The 17,046-nt window shown below is 29.3% G+C and overlaps 1 protein-coding gene and 1 long non-coding RNA gene across 2 annotated transcripts in view; both read left to right on the plus strand.

Annotated features, from left to right (window-relative positions):
- Nucleotides 1–17,046, plus strand: part of LOC107449499 (rhoGEF domain-containing protein gxcJ) — a gene marked incomplete in the record, with an annotated part of 107,274 nt that overhangs the window by 37,234 nt on the left and 52,994 nt on the right.
- The window catches only part of LOC139427221 (uncharacterized), a 423,254-nt gene that overhangs the window by 1,241 nt on the left and 404,967 nt on the right, over nt 1–17,046 (plus strand). The window lies entirely within an intron of this gene.

Raw genomic sequence — 17,046 nt, forward strand, 5'->3', positions numbered from 1 at the left:
CGGTCGCCTAGCAACACTTACTGCTGTCAAGGCCAGAAATATAAATAGCAACCCTCGTATGCATTTGATGCTGTTTTGTATTATTTTTTTATCTTGTTATTTTTTTGCAATTTTTTTTTACTAATTAAAATTTAACCTTAATTTGTTATACAAATACCAATGATTTGAATTTTTTTTTGTTTATATAAAAAATTATTAGCACATTATAGCAAGTATTGACAGTATATTGAATCAATAAAATATTGAATCAATAAAATAAGGATGAATTGATAATTTTACATTTCATTTTCACTAAGATTTAATTTTTTATGAATAAATAGTGTGACATTTGCTATTATTGTTGAAAATAGAATTTTAGGATTTTCTCCTTGGTTTAATTTTGCGTCTGATTTAGAAGAACTAAGATTTTAAAAAGAAATCTTTGATTAAAAATTTTAATTATAATTTGGAGGAATTTCTTTGATTCAAATTAGTTCTTAGATGTTTCAGTAAATGGGCTCATTTGTAAAACAATAACTTAATAATCGCGATAAATAATCTTTAAAACACATAAAATATTTACCGCTTACTACAATTTTAACTGGTGAATCTGCAATTTTAACCGGTTTTTAAACGGCAGGCACTGAACTTTTGTTTTTCACCCCAGAAGATGCCGGAAGTGTTGCTCATTTATTATTACCCAATGGGCACCTATGAACCTAAGTCACGGAGGCGATCAGCATTGCCCACGCCACACTGCCACAGATACCCGTTTATAAGATGGGCCACATTCACACATCACACTCAGAGAGAAACATCCATACCCTGGGCAGGATTCGAGCTCGTTACCATTGGCTTCACTGTCAGGCACGCTGACCACTTGGTCGCCTGGCCGGCTTGAACCCGAAAAAAGCTTTCAGACAAAGCACCGAAAGGAACCCGAAAAAAGTACCAGAAAAAAAACATTACTTTAGCAATTATAGGAATTTACGCTAAATTTAATTTGTGCCGTTTAGCAAACTAAGCCCGAATTTAAAGTAATAATTTAAGGTAAACATTTTTAAGGTCTCTTAATATTTCTGAATTCCAATAATTACATCTATTGTGTCGTGATAATGTTTTATCAGTCGGTGATTTTTTTTAGAAAAAATTGTATTAAAATGAAAATTCTCATAATTTTTGCCAATATTTTTAACTTATCACAAAATTAATCTCCTGAGAAAATATTGTTAATTGATGCAATATTTATACTAATACAATTAAGTATATCATATAATTGTATTATGCCCTGTTAAGAAAAATCAGAATATGTTTTAAAAGTTGATTTCCGCAAGCTACAAAGTAAATTTTGCATATTAATTAGCTTCTAAAAAGCATCTATTTACATTGGCATAAAAATTTTATTATATTGAATTCATGTTTAACTGCCTGAATTAAATCTGTCATTTAAGTCATATAATTATCAAGGTAGTGCTTTTTTCCCGATGCCCTTTTTTCATGCTTTTTATCCTGGGGCATTTTTTTTTCCTCGGAGCTTTTTTCTGTTGTTCTAGAATAAAATGTCACTCATTGCTAAAATATTCACAAACTCTTAAATGTCTACGGCGAAAATGTGCAGTTGTTGTACCTGATGCAAGAAAACTTCATTAAAATTATTACAAAATTTATTTATTAATTATAAATTATAAATTTATTATTTATTAATTATAATTATAAATTAAATTTATTACTAAATTTGAATAATATCTCATTAAAATTAATAAAACTTAAACAGTATTCTATTAAAAATAATTTTCGTCAATATCCTAAAAGCCAAAGGTGATAAAGTAAAACGGTTTTCAGAATTGAAGTCAACATAAAAAACTACATTAGAAAACGCCTTTCTATAGCTTGTTTATCTGTATAATACTATGAAGAAAAAAAAAGATTTAAAAATCGCTATAAAAAATTCGGTTTCTATAGTTTGGTCGCAGATTGGCACCCAGTATTGTATCGAAACGCCCAAAACAACCTGATATTTCCAACAGTCAGGAAATGCGACACTTTCGAAGAAATTTTAAATCTTCAGAATAGTTTTTTTTAAATGTTTATAGTAATCTTAATTAATATCCTATAGAGAGCAGTTCTTGGAAGTTAAGTGCTAGAGTATTAAGTAACATTTTCTCAATTTTAAGCTATTAGTTCTACTTTTAGGCCTTTATTTACGACAAGGCTTTTTAAAAAAGCTCAGACTGAAAAAAGTTTCGAAGAAGACAGGAAAATAAAAACCTACTTGCTTTTTAAAATCTATTTAAATAAATTTTTCTCTGTCTTCTTTCTTCGTACTAGAAGTTTTGTTGTCGCTGTCGTAGGTCATTAAGTCAAGGGGCCATATATGGTCAAGAATTCGATTTCTGCCTCACCCATACGTCACACCCGTTTATAGGGTGGACCCATTCATTCATCCACAGATTGTAATCTTGACCTGAACCAGAGAACGACCAATCTCCAATTCAGTACCCCCAGAGGTATATATATATATATATTAATATGGGAACATGGAGGACTTTGTGGCCCAACAGATATAGCGTGCACCAGTCACCATTTGCTTCACGGGGACCCTTCAGCCGGCTGGATTCGAACTCCCGTTCTCACGGACATGATTCCAGCGTCCTGCCAACCAAGCTCTCCCAGCTACTGGAAGATATAGGTTCACAAAATGGCTTTCCTATTGCACATTTAAACAAATATTAGTGCTAGAGTCATTTATGTAAGTTATAAAGAAATGAAAATAAGCGGTTCAAAAAATGGCGTATTTTCGGAGGGCATGCAAATTATTGACTGAAAAACTTACTTTTACAAAATATTTATGAAATCATTTCCTGTGCACATACTCCAGAATGCCTTAATGTTAGATACAAAAAATAAATAAATAAATTACACGCAGTTTTAAAGCGAGTAATTATTGAAATTATCGCTGAAGACAAGGCAGGAAAATGACATTTTGAAACTAAGCATACATTTTTTAAGATAAGTAATAGCTCAAACAGTATCAAATTATCCTAAAAAGGTAATAAGAATGGTGTTAATTAAACATAATTTCATCATTTTATTGTATGATACATTAGATTTGTGTGTATTGTCGTATTTGATGAGATTCGCGCATGTATAAGATTCGGCCTTTTCAGGACACATATGAGAAGGCCAATCTATTTTGTTTCGAATCAATATAACTTTTGAAGCTATTCTGTTCAAATTATCCTAATGTCATTGTTAAACCTTTTTAGATCTGAATCTTTGTTTTGTTTTAGTCATCTACTATAGGACGTTAAGTCTACAGTTTTGAGTCGTATTCAGTTGAATTCCGTTATGGTGAACGGTCTGCGGACCCAGCCATATGTCCACTGTAAACGGGAGTTCACTATATCAAAATTCTTAAAAAATTACAATTTAGCGTACGGATTAAAATTACAATTTAGCATTGATTGAGATATTTATAATTTGCTTTTTAATTAACAGCTGATTAAACATATAATAAATCAAGTATTAAAAAGAAAAAATAAACAACAAATTTTAACAAAGTAATGATCGAAAGTACTAATTTCTTCCATATAAATGGAAGAAATTAGTACTTTTTGTAATGCGATTTCAAGTAGAGTTTAATAATCTCAACCATTAGTAATGAATCCTATATTTTCAACTTATTTTTCTCTAATGCCGATTTCGAGATAAGCTCCGAAATTTCTTTTTCAGCATAGGGTAGGGATGTGCTTTCTTAACAACTCGTTAATCAAGTGTAGTTGAAATTTTTAAGAACAATGCTAGAGCAGTGGTTCCTGAACCTTTAGTCTCATAGACCCCTTGACATGCTTTTCGGTTTTGGGTAGACCCCTTGCTTACCTGATATTGATTTTTTGTAAATTCATCAACTTCAAATGTATTTTAGACAGCTGGTATAGTGCTACTCACTGTGAAAGATTTAAATTTTTAACTGTGAAGTGTTGTGTGAAAAACTTACGAAAAAAACACATGTTAATTTTGTACATTTATTAATTAAATTCAAAATAATTTAATTATTAATTTTATTTAATTAATATGCAAATGGAATAAAACAGTGCACTATAAAACCCGTAGTCCGCTACTAATATTATAATTGCGAAATAAGTTTGTATACAAAATCGTTGTAGAGTATTATCGGTCTGCTTATTACGTTTTCACATAAAAACTAAGCAACAAATCTCCGATGTCTTGTGCGCAGATAAAGTTGGAGGCCTAGCTAGCTATAGAGTTGACACAGGCTAGGCTACAATTAACCGCGGAAAAATACGTTTTTGTGACAAAATAAAACCCTACACGCAGAGAAAATAAAAACGTACTTGGGCGGAGCTGCAGGCGACCGCTAGTTTATAATAATTCAGTTTCATGTATCAAAAAATAATCCTAATAACTTAAATTTTAATAAAATTTTTACTTCATAGCTACTTTTATAAATTATGTAGAATGTAGATAGATATATGTCTTTATATTATAAGATAGTATAATGTAAGTAAATAGTGTTTATGATTATTCCATTCATGAAATGCCAAAATTAAAGTCACGACCTGCTTATATGAGATCCACTATCGTTGACAGTCATTTTCATTTCATGGACCCCTAATTTTTTTTTTCACTTGACATGGACCTCTTGCAGGTTGTCGTCGACCTCTGGGGGTCGATATAGACCACTTTGGGAATTACTGTGCCAGAGTAAGATTTATGAAGAAATGTCGTCATTTACAACTCTTCGAGGCAACTTCCTGTCCGCTATAAATGTATAAAATAACGTTAGTTCATTATATTAGAATTCGACTAATACTTTTATAAAATTTTAATGAGAAATATTTTTGTTTCACTTTCTTGGAGTATCGTTTTGCACCTTATTATCAATGTCAATGGCCATCAACACATAAAGAACTTTTCGATGATGACATTCAACTGCCTTTTGTTCTGAAAGCTACGCCAAAGACGTTTTTTGTTGAAATGCTGCGAACCGTATCCATTGCTTTAAACAACACTCTTGTAAAACGCAATTAAATTTTCTTCATGAGTGAATTCGTGTTGTTTATCTGCGATGCTTTATTCAGTTTTCTTTTTAAATACAGTCAATCCCCGCTATAATGAACCTAGGATATAACGAACTTTTTTTAGTGATCCCTTCTGAACTCCCATTTTTCATACGCTTATAGCGGTCAGCTGAAAAAGTGTCAGTTTTTTATTAGTAAATTAGTAAACATTATTTTCATTTCTTCAGTTTTTTTCCTTCATTCTATTCTGCTATTGCGATTGCAAAAGACGGAATTTATTTACACCAAGTCAAATCTTACTCTTGCATGCCCTTCGCTTTTTAACTAGGGCGAACAAATTAAGAAGCACACACCATGCCAAAGGAAAAGGAGAAATTTCGGCAACTTTTCTCGTAAGTGGCATCTTAGAACTTTTTTTTTCGTTCGAAATTTTCGTTCGATCCTAGAACTTTTGTTTTCCTGCAGAAAATGAAGACTAGATACTCGACAGAAAATTGAATTGTAGTCAATCGAATATCACTAATTTATTTCACAGAATACAAAAATTATTTATTTTCATTTTAATTTATTATCTAGATAATCAGTTAATGGTTTATAAGACAATATACTTTCGTAATCATTATTTCCCACAATACTGTTATCACGTGCTAAAAAATAATTTTTTAAAGAATTTGGATATAGTGAACCACCGTTTATAGTGAAATTTCTGATGGGATAGTTCGCTATAACGACTGTCTTCGGAGATCTCGAAATTAAACATTAAATTATGGAGTTCAGACATCCATGATTTACATTTATTTATGAAGCAAGAGATTCATAAATTTTCATCAATCACAAAAATCAATAAATTTTAGTTTAGTTATTAGAAGGAAGGAAAATGTCTTATGATTAAAACAAATTAAATTAAATGTGAGTCGAATCAATTTTTGTCTAAAAAAGACAGATATATACTGAGAAACTGCACTTTTAAAAACATTACAAAATTAATTCCGAATTATTGCTTAAGAGGACGCAATATCTCGGGAAAAATCCTTCATGGCAAATTGTCTTTCGCAAGTATAAGTAATTTAATATTTAGTGTACAGAAAAAGGAAGCTCGGGTAAACCTAGAATCAACCATGAAGATTCAAAGGCGAAGAAAAATATTTGGCAACGAATTATATCAGAATTATGCTGTTACGCTATGGAAGGTTATCATGAAATAATTTGTTCGCATTTTAATATTTTTAAAACGTTTTTTCGTCCTGCAGTGGACTGATCGTTAAGACGTGGTTCCCATCAGATCCCCGAAGTCAAGCATCACTGGTTGCGGTCAGTGTGCAGGTGGGTGACCACTTGGATTAGTCTGCGTAGGGACCGAGGGTGTGCGGTATTGGTCCTCGTTAAACAGTTCTGCCGTAAAGTGCTCGACTTCGCTTGCAGTTCGTTGGGCTACCGAAGCGAGGGTGCCATCCCCTCTGCAGAGGATCAAAATTGCGATGGCTTGTCTTCGGATCATCCTCAGGGATGTTTCCCAGATCGTCGCCAATAGCCCATTGTGCAGCTCTAGTACGACGTAGATGAACAACAACAATAAAAAGGTTTTTCAACAATTGAAACTTATTAGATGGCTTCTTAAGTCACAACAAAAAAATTACATTTTTTTCAAATATATAAAAAAATAATAAATGAAAAAGAAAACATTTTTTTACACTCCCCTTTACCCTTCAGTAAAATGATGTTCAGATATTTGGAAATTTTGCAAGTATATTATAAATTAGCATGCGATTTGGGATTATTCAGATGTGCTGTTTCTTAATTTAATTCAGCATGATAATTTTTGAATAAAGGTACACTAATTTTAGATTTTCGTCTTTCGTTGCTTGCCTTACCAACGACGCACTATTGGTTTTTAACTGCCGTTCTGTAAATGTCTTACAAAGCATATTAAATGCATTCAAAATATTCATTTGGGTGTATTAAGCCGATATAGATCAATGAAATATTAGCGACAGGCAGTTTGAGGCAAATAAAACCGGTTATCGCGCTGATAAATTTTTTCTGTTGTTGTTGTAGGCCTGTTTAGGCAGTGGAGATGCGATCGTTCCTGTTTTTCAGTGGCGCCATCTATGGCCAGGAATTCGACTTCTGCCACGCCATTCCCACAACCCGTTTATAGGGCGGGTCACATTCACACACAAAGGAGAAAGGACATAGAAAACACAGAGAGAAAGAAACGTCCATGCCTTGCCCGGGCTTCGAACCCAGGATCTTTCTGATGCAAGGACAGTTTCCTGCCTCCTACACAAGCTGGTCGGCTATCGCGCTGATGTCTGGCTAAATACAGCACTCGCACACACTAAATGCGATGCTAGTCGAAACACAGGGCATCATAAATATGACGCTCGCAATGAAACCGTCAGACAAACTATCAAATGATTTTAAAGAAAACATTTTCTCAAAAACGAACTAATTTTTGGAGAATGAAAGGAAATAAAATATGCCCACGGTATAAAATGAAACTGTTCTCTAACTATAGCGTTCAAAAATCACATGGACGTGATCTCAATACGGTACTTTCATATTACAACTTACTACTACGTACGAACATTCTCGTCATGATACGTATATTCTCGTTCGAAGGATGCGCTTCTTTCACATTCTGCCTGTCCTGTAGAGAGTAAAAAGATCACAGAACACAACACATTTAAAGGCTTCAAATGGATTTTTGTAAACTTAAAATGTCCCATTAATAAAGATACAATGAAGATAAAATATTAAATTATAAAGAATACTAAAATATTGTAAAGTAAACAGTCACACACAGATACAACCAACTCAGACATCTTCAGAGTAGATCAGTGTTTCTTTACTTGATTTCTAAGAATTCGAAAATTCTTAAAACAAGAAAATGAATATTTAAAATAATACTCCAGAAGAAAATAGAATATTTTACATGCTTGGATGTACTTTGTATTTCCTGATCATTTTCTTTGGAGTCAGGGTTAGACAGTAAAAATTGAGAAAACTCTCAATCCAATAAAACACTTAACTAATTTTACAATTGCAAGTACAGTTTATACAAATTTATGTATGGGTGATTTTCCAATCAGAAATGATAATGGGTGATTTTCCTACCTGAAATGATTATAGGTGATTTTCCAATCTGAAATGGTAAAAATTTATCCCTGTTTGCGATTAATATGTTTTGTATATGTTTCAATATTCAAAAAGAATTCAGACCATAGGTGATCTTTTTATTCATCAAGAAACTAAAAATTGTGATGTATGTTTTATATAATTTTTATATTAAATTAAAAGTTTTTGAAAATAGCCCCTAAATGGATAATGATAATTAGTCTAAAATTTGCATTTATATCCTAGTTTTGCAAAAGGAAAAAAATTTATAATTAATTTAAATTAAAAAAATGTCCGCAATTTTATTAGTTATTATAAGTTTCAATTTTCACAAAAAATATTGTAAATATCTAAAGAATTCAAATGTACCATAATCATAACATTTACGAGTTTTTTCGGTGATGCTGGGTTTTGTTGCATCGGTCTTTTAGGTATTCCTTTTTAAGTGCCATTTGTAAAGTATTCCTTTTTTTCTGCATACTGACGGTATTCTATTAAATAGCAAGGAAGGATCTTTTTTCACCTCTTTAACGAAAGCTATCGATATTGCTCTGGGGAACTAAAAGCACTTTAAATTGTCAATATAAAGAAAGTTCTTCCAGCTTTAGTTTTTGAAAGGGCATAATATTTTGTTTTAAATTTATAACTTATGCTGTTTATGTGACAAGCATTAAAAGATTGGACAAGCTAATGAAGTCAAAGCGTGGCATTTGTCAACGCTTATCTTTAACAGAATACCTCCCTTTCATAACATAATTTCTCAGTCAAGTCATCAATATTGCCTCGTGAGGAAACTTTTCGAAACAATTCGGATTTACATAAATTTTCTATATATACCGGATCGAAAAAAGTAAGTTATTTTTATTCTGTTTTTAAAAGATTTATTTTGGTCGTATAAATATTTAATATGTAAGAAGTTTTCCTATTATCATATGTCATTATCGGTTGTAAAAATCTGTTCTTAATTTTCGCAGTGTTGGATATACTAGTAATAACTGCTCTGGCGAGTCTTTTCCAATTTTTGTGAACTTTTCTATTACTGAAGGAAACCTCTAACTTATTCGGCAGCTTTGTACTCTAAAATACCTTTGCTTCGGTGTCATAATTTGTTGATTTTTTAAAATTTGAATTTTTTTTACTTTTTGCACTCTTCATTTATTTTTTTATTTATCTTTGCAAAGTCGATGAAAAATTTAAAATATATTTATTTTCTCTAATTTTTAGTTTGTTTAGATCAAGAATCGTTTGAACTAAGTATTCGATGCATTTTTACAAAATCTAAAAATTTGTTTCTTTGAATTTCAGCCTTGTTATTTCAAAATGTCATATTTTTTCAGTTTTATCGCTCTATTTTTGGAGGTGATTTTAGGGACTTAAAGTGTTTATTTTTTTAATGTTATATTTTTATATTTTCCTAAGCGTTTACCTATAACACAAGAAAAATTTATTAAATTCCATCCTTTGGTTCAAACGTCATGGAAATAATGCAAAACAACTACAACTTACGTTTAACAATTTATCGATGCTCGTTGGCAAAATTTTTATGTAAAAATTGTGTACATCTAAGTATTTTTTAATAGAGCTTTTCAATAAATAATTATGATTTTCAATTGTCCCAAGCTATTGTGATTCTTTGATTTTGTTTCACATCTGCGCCTTAATTACCTGACTTTAAGTGAATTTTTAGCAAATCAAGTACTTTATTATTTGGTCTATTACTTAATATGCCAATGACTTTAAACAAAACATTACAAATCGTAGTGAAAGTAAATGATTTAATTTCATGAACTCTGGCTGGGCTAGTCATAGATTTCAATCTCAAAATTGCTTCAGCCTGCTTGGGTGTTCTGCCTGTGAATTACTTCTTATTCGGATGACTTTCTTTAAGTACATGTATTTTTTGAAAATTATACTTTTACAATGTTCTGAAGCAGAGCCGCTGTGGCTCAGGGGATAGAGCGTGAGCCTTCGAATGGCTTGACATAGGTTCGAATCCTAGCAATGGCTGGTCTATAGAAATTCCGCACCAGGCGGAAATTCCGCATAAGTATTTTCTATTTCATCCATATTAAAGTGTATTTAATATATTGCAAATTATTACTTTTATTAAAATGATTACTATATGGCACTAGTTTGGACCCTCAAATGCTGTCCATAAACAATTTACCCGACACTGACCAACACTCCCATAAATCTCTTTTTGCTTATAACTCCTTTAATATTGAATATTTTGTGAATTTGTCTAAAAATTTTTTTTCATATGGAACCACATATTATACTATTATATACATTAACTTATTTTGTACCATATACTTTTTCATAAATTTTGGACATTTATTTTTATAATTTAAACTTAGATTAAATTTGAAAAAAAAATACATATATAACCTCCACAAGCGACCATTATTTTAACTCTGATTCCAAAATTTTTAAAATATCTCAATTTTTAAAAACATTTCTTGGATCTCAATCTTAAGCCATAATGCTAAATTTTGACTAATAATAATGACTAGTAATAATAATAATGACTAATAATAATGTATCTTATATAAATAAATAAACAACTAAATAAATAATTAAATAAACAAATGCATATTTTGGCATTATTTGAGCCACACATTACTAATAATTTAGATATACTCGACGCTGACCAACGTGCCCCTTACTCTTTTGCTTATAGCTCCCTGAATTTTTAATGTTTTGTAAATTTATTTTGATTTTCTCATGGAGAATACTATTTTATGTTTTTATACTCAATAACATATTATGTACTACATCGACTATATCTCTTTTCTTCGACTATATCTCTTTTAATTTTAAAATATGCTTAACTAGGAAAAACATAATCTCCACAAGCGATCATTATGTTTTATTTGATATCAAAATTTTAAATATCATAATTTTTTAAGACGCTTAATGAACCTCAATGTTGAACTATATCTCTAAATTTCGACTAATAATATTGACTAAATGACATATATTATATCTAAAATAATAACTAAGTCAAGAAATCTAAATTTTGGCATCAATTTTTGAATTGAAAGTTGAATGGTGTAGGCTGTGTTTTTTATTGAAACTCAGTTAATTATATCTTCTTTATTTACCATCTTATTCATGACATCTTTATTTACCATCTCAAGAATAGAAATCGTACATTATATTTGTTTTAGAAGATCTGCTTTAGAAGATTACAATAAAATCTAGAATTAAATCAAAAACCAATATTTCTGAATCTGTCATGATAATTCAAAACTCCAATAATTTCTTTGTAAGTTTTGTTTTCCTTTAGCAAGAGTGCAATTAAGTTATATGCAAGCTTATACTTCCTGGGTCACTCTTTAATAACATAATTTAAATATAATTGTTTTGATAATATAATGAATGCGCCTAAAACTCAATGTTTCTTATAAAATTTAACTGGTGTGTATTGTTACAGATGCTTTTTGGATCGATTAAAATGGTGCAAAGCTTCCTCTGATAAAATGAAAGCTGTCAATCCAAAAATAACTTCTTTGAGGAAGAAGACTTTGAATGAAATTTATATATATATATATTTTTTTTTGTTCCTAATTTTAATCATGTATTTTCATTTTATATCTACCCTAGGTATTTCATGCCTAATTGTTACTGTTTCTTATGTTATATATTTGGCGCTTTTTACGTTTTGTTAGTTTATGACACTAGTACTGCAATAAATTTCTTAATTGGCTTTATACCTTCTTCTGTGTAGTTACTTTATTAATCTCTAAAAATTAAACACAATGCTTAAAGATTTGAAATGTCTGATTTACAACAACAAAAAAAATAATCATAAGATATAAAGCTTCAGTAGTGTATTTTCTTAAAGGAGGATTTTTTACTTGAGTATTCTTTAATTTTAATTAGTTTTATTCGATTGACCAGCTGAAACATTTATAAAATTTCTAACACAATCAGGTATCCAAATTCACGCATTTTTAACTTTTGAAGCACTTATAAAATATAATTGCGTTATGATGAAGTATTTTTTCTCATCAACAAAGACACCAAATAAACAATGCAGCAATCTTTATTCATTCAGTTGAAGGGTTTTTTGTTTTTTGTTTTTTTTTCCCTTGTCGAATTTTACTACGGATTCAGTTGATAACAAAATTCAAAAAAAAATTTTCATGCAACACAATTTATATTTTGATTTGATTGAAGAAACTTCGTTTTAACAGGATAAACCTCGTAAAAGAAATTCTATCAGTTTAGCAGGATGAACCCCTCAAAAGAAAGACTCTCTATCCATCCTACAAAGAAAGTACTTATGCTAAATACTTCGTAATGCGCCCGATGGAAATACAATAAAAAATTCTGAAATTTGTTTGCAACCAACTTCTTAATAAGTTACAAACTACTGGGCTAAATGTTATTTATCCTTCATTTATTTAGATAAGATTCTAATAAAAAGAACCTTTTATGTATTTTTTTTCTTTTTTTCAAAATAAAAAATGTCAAAATTTGATGTAATTGAGGTATAGCAATTAAAAACACTTTTTTATTATAGGTTAGGAAAATGATGATTTAAAAAAGTGTTTTATGAATACTGATTTTATTATTAATAATGAGCTCATAAATGTGATTTTTAATTTATCTGACTGTATTTTGAAGTCCAGATTTTGAGCGAATCCGAGCAATATTTCACACAATTACATTAAATTTTGGCAATATTTTTTATTTTTATTTAAAAATACATAAATTATTTTTTGTTAAAATCCTGTCTAAATAAATGAAGGATGACTAACATTCAACCCAGTGATTAATAACTTGTTTCGAAAATGATAGAATAAATAATTTCAGAACTGTTTTAATTGCATTTTCACCGGTGTATTATGGAAATTAATGATGCATACAAGGAAAGTTTGTATTAGTTAACAGTATTCCCCTTCCGTACTACAAGGAAATTCTGCTTTTTTTTCTTTCTTTTTTTTACGGAAAAAAATCTGTAATGTATAACGAGATTCCTCTGTATTTACTACAGAGAAATTCTGTCTTTTTTTTCTTTTCTTTTTTTCTTTTTTTAACAGAAAAAAATCTGTAATGTATAACGAGATTCCTCTGTATTTACTGCAAAGAAATTCCGTTTTTGCTTTCATTTTTTTTTTACGGAAAACAATCTGTAATGCATAACGAGATTCCTCTGTATTTACTACAAGGAAATTCCGTTTTTTTCTTCTTTTTTTTACGGAAAAAAAATCTGTAATGTACAACGAGATTCCTCTGTATGTACTACAAAGAATTTCTGTTTTTTTTTCTTTTTTTTAATAGAAATAGTAAGTATTGGTTAATGTGATTCCTCTGCTAAAGTGCAAAGAAAGTCTAAACCTGATAGCATATTTTCTCTGTCTATATTACGGAGAAATTCTGCTGTATACAGAATAAGTCTGTATCAATCAATTTACAGATTTTCTCTGAGCAAATTACAGCGAGAAACTGGTAGGATAGCTAATGGAATTTCTCTATTAAATCAACCGTTTTATTTTTTAGCGCAGGTTTTTAAAGTTCTGTATAAAAAATAAATAAATAAATAAATAAAACTTTTTGGTACTATTTTAAATTTAAGGTATTCTTATAATACTTTTCATTTTTTTTTTCTTTTTTTCTTTTTTTTTCTTTTTTTTTTTTTTTTTTTTTTTCATTTTTTTTTTTTTTTTTTTTTTTTTTTTTTTTTTTTTTTTTTTTTTTTTTTTTGCTTAGCAATTGTATTGATTTTTTTTTCAGTTTTTTCTATTTCGTCCTAGTTTTTTCCATTATGTCCATTCAGTTTCTCTCGGACGAAATTGAAACACTGTTTTAGATAGTCATTTCTTTAAACGCAACTTATTTAACCATGCAATATGTGATTTAAATATTTACTAATATCGCAGATTTTTTCCATACAGCAGAACCCAAAATTATTCTTCTATTAGAAATCATTCATTCAATACGTTTGGGAAATAAACAAAAAAAAAATTATTCAATAAGAGTGCATTAGTTTTTTGAAACTACTACTTCCCCACTACTTCAAAATGGTTTTTGAAAATCAGCTCTCAACAAAAATATTATGAAGGTGAAAAATATGCTCAAATTTTATTCTTATATGTTTAATTATAAGAATTATTATATCGAAAAACAAAAAAGAAAAATCTTTTTTGACTTCAAAACATTTTCCAAGCTTTATACTTCATAAAGTAGTACCAACTGAAGTAGATATAGATTATTCTTAATATTATTTTTAGATACTCATAAAGTAAATTTAAATTACAAGGTTATTTATTTGAAGAATTTTTTAGAATTATGTTTGACTGAAATATGAATATTTTTTCAACAACAAAGTTATATTTTTGTTCGGCTCTAAAATATTCAGAGCGTTCTTAGTTATTAAAAATATGTTAAACGTGACGTACATATTTTCCTCATTTTTTTATTGAAAAGTCGTGTTAAGCATCTTTCATTATTTTTGTCACAGTTTCACCGGAACATTATTTTCGTTTCACGATGAAAAGTAACCTTTCGTCAGAAACTGGTTCTAGTATTTATTTTTATGGCCAGTTATTTGACCTCGGTCTCGTTTATTAGAAATACAGTTAGCGTTCATTATTCTTATAACTCTTGTGATTTAGAAAACAATTATGCGGATAATTTTTTTTTTTAATTTTGTTGAGTTGTTCTTTTAGGGCTGTTTTTATCGAATCTCGTTCAAAGGTGGATATAATATTCTAATAAAAAAAAGCATAGTTTGAATGCCTTGAACTCGTAGTAAAACTTAATATAATGAAAAGCATTGTTTGAACACTGTTCAATGTGTTTTTGTACTACAGTCAAACCCCGTTATAGTGAACATGGTTTATAGTGAACCCGGATATAGTTAACGAAATGTTCGCTCTCGTGACTTGCTATACACTTGTAATATTATTTTTTGTAGATATAGTGAACCAAAGGACGAGAAGAAATTGGATATTATAAAATTTTTTATGTCTTCGAGTGATTTTTTTTCTTCATTTTTTGGTAATTTTGAAATTTCTACATAAAATACATATACCGATTTTTAACCTTCTATTGAGTGGAATACAGCCATAAGGATTTTTTTTTTGTTTGCTTCTTCTATCTCAGTTTTCTCATCCCTGCATTTTTTGTACGCAAGACGATGAGTAATAAAAAACAAAAGTTAACACATTTTTTGCTACTAGATATTGTTTTTCAATCATTTTTGTATTTCTTTTTATTGGCCATCTATTTATATAATGTGCAATAAAAGAGAGCAGTTCGGAAAAATTAGTTAAAATTGTTTGTAGTACGGATATAGTGAACCGAAATTTCGGTCCCTTCGAGGTTCACTATAGCGAGGTTTGACTGTATTAATTTTTCTTATATCTAGTGATTTAATCCGTTAAAAGTATGAAAAATGGAATTAAATAAAAGTGAAAACCTAAATTTTAATACATTAAGTCAAAATGGAAAAGCGTTAATAGCAGCATAAAACCAAAATTGTCTTTAGTACACAATTCAAATAAATATGGGAGAATTTAAATAAAAACCAAACGAAATTTCAAAAATAAGCATGTCAGCAAAAACAGTACTTTTTCCGGGGATACACTGCCGGGCTAACATATTATTCTCAACATGATATGAACATATGAACATAGTGATGTAATTTTGGCTTATGTGTCTTAAGATATAATTGTGTTTCTCTGAATTTTCCTTCTTATTTTAGTCTTTGAATTTTTTAAGTATTGTATTTTATTCTTAATTTGTCTTCCATTATGGGACCTGGGGACAGTTTTCAGTTTAACCACTGACTACAGAAAGACTGCAGTATGTCAGCAGGGCAGTATATCCTCCGAAGAAATACTGTTTTTGCTAACATGCTTATTTTTGAAATTTCGTCTACTTTTTATTTAAGTTCTCCAATTTTTTTAAAATCTAGTGATTTAAGTAATACTGATTGGAATTTTTTGTCCTTTTAAGGCTTAAATTTCGATCTAGGAAACTGTTTCATAATATTTCTTATGCTAAGTAAGTAGTTGAAACTAATAATTTTGAAGCTAGTTTAGTTTTTTATGCGTAAAATGGTATAAATCAAAAATTATAGTTTTTATACACTAAGTATTTTCTAAACGTTTAGTTCTGTCGACTTAGGTCTCATTTAGTTCAGAGAAGAAAAAAAAATTTTTACGAGTATATATAACAATATTTTTTATTTCCAAAAAATATTGTATCGGCTGGGGTGATAAGCAAAAAAATAGGAACAAGAAATTTTTTTCTAAAAAAAAAAAATTTAAACAGCATCATTAACATCAAAAACGTTTAAGAGATAACAGAAGGTTATCGCCCGTAAATCATTTCGCTTCTCTATATCTTGATTATTCCGTACTATATAACAATATAAATCGAAAGTTTTGATCAAAAATAATCATCATAATTTTATTAATCTTATGCAGTTAGTCAATTTAGCATAAACGAATGCATCGAAAATAGCATCTTATTTATCTAAATATCAATGCCGACCCGCAAGTAGGTAAATTTGCAGTGTTTTCAAATACCCTTCTAAATTTTTAGTTTGATGCATTAGGGTTCATTTGATTCAACGTNTATAACCGAGTCTTAAATTTCGATCTAGAAAACTGTTTCATAATATTTCTTATGCTACGTAAGTAGTTGAAACTAAAAATTTTGAAGCTAGTTTAGTTTTTTATGCGTAAAATGGTATAAATCAAAAATTATAGTTTTTATACACAAAGTATTTTCTAAACGTTTAGTTCTGTCGAATTAGGTCTCATTTAGTTCAGAGAAAGAAAAAGAAAAATTTTTACGAATATATATAACAATAATTTTTATTTCCAAAAAATATTGTATTGGCTGGGGTGATAAGCAAAAAAATTGGAACAAGAAATTTTTTTCTAAAAAA

Source organism: Parasteatoda tepidariorum, chromosome X2, assembly GCF_043381705.1.
Source record: "Parasteatoda tepidariorum isolate YZ-2023 chromosome X2, CAS_Ptep_4.0, whole genome shotgun sequence".
NCBI lineage: Eukaryota > Metazoa > Arthropoda > Arachnida > Araneae > Theridiidae > Parasteatoda > Parasteatoda tepidariorum.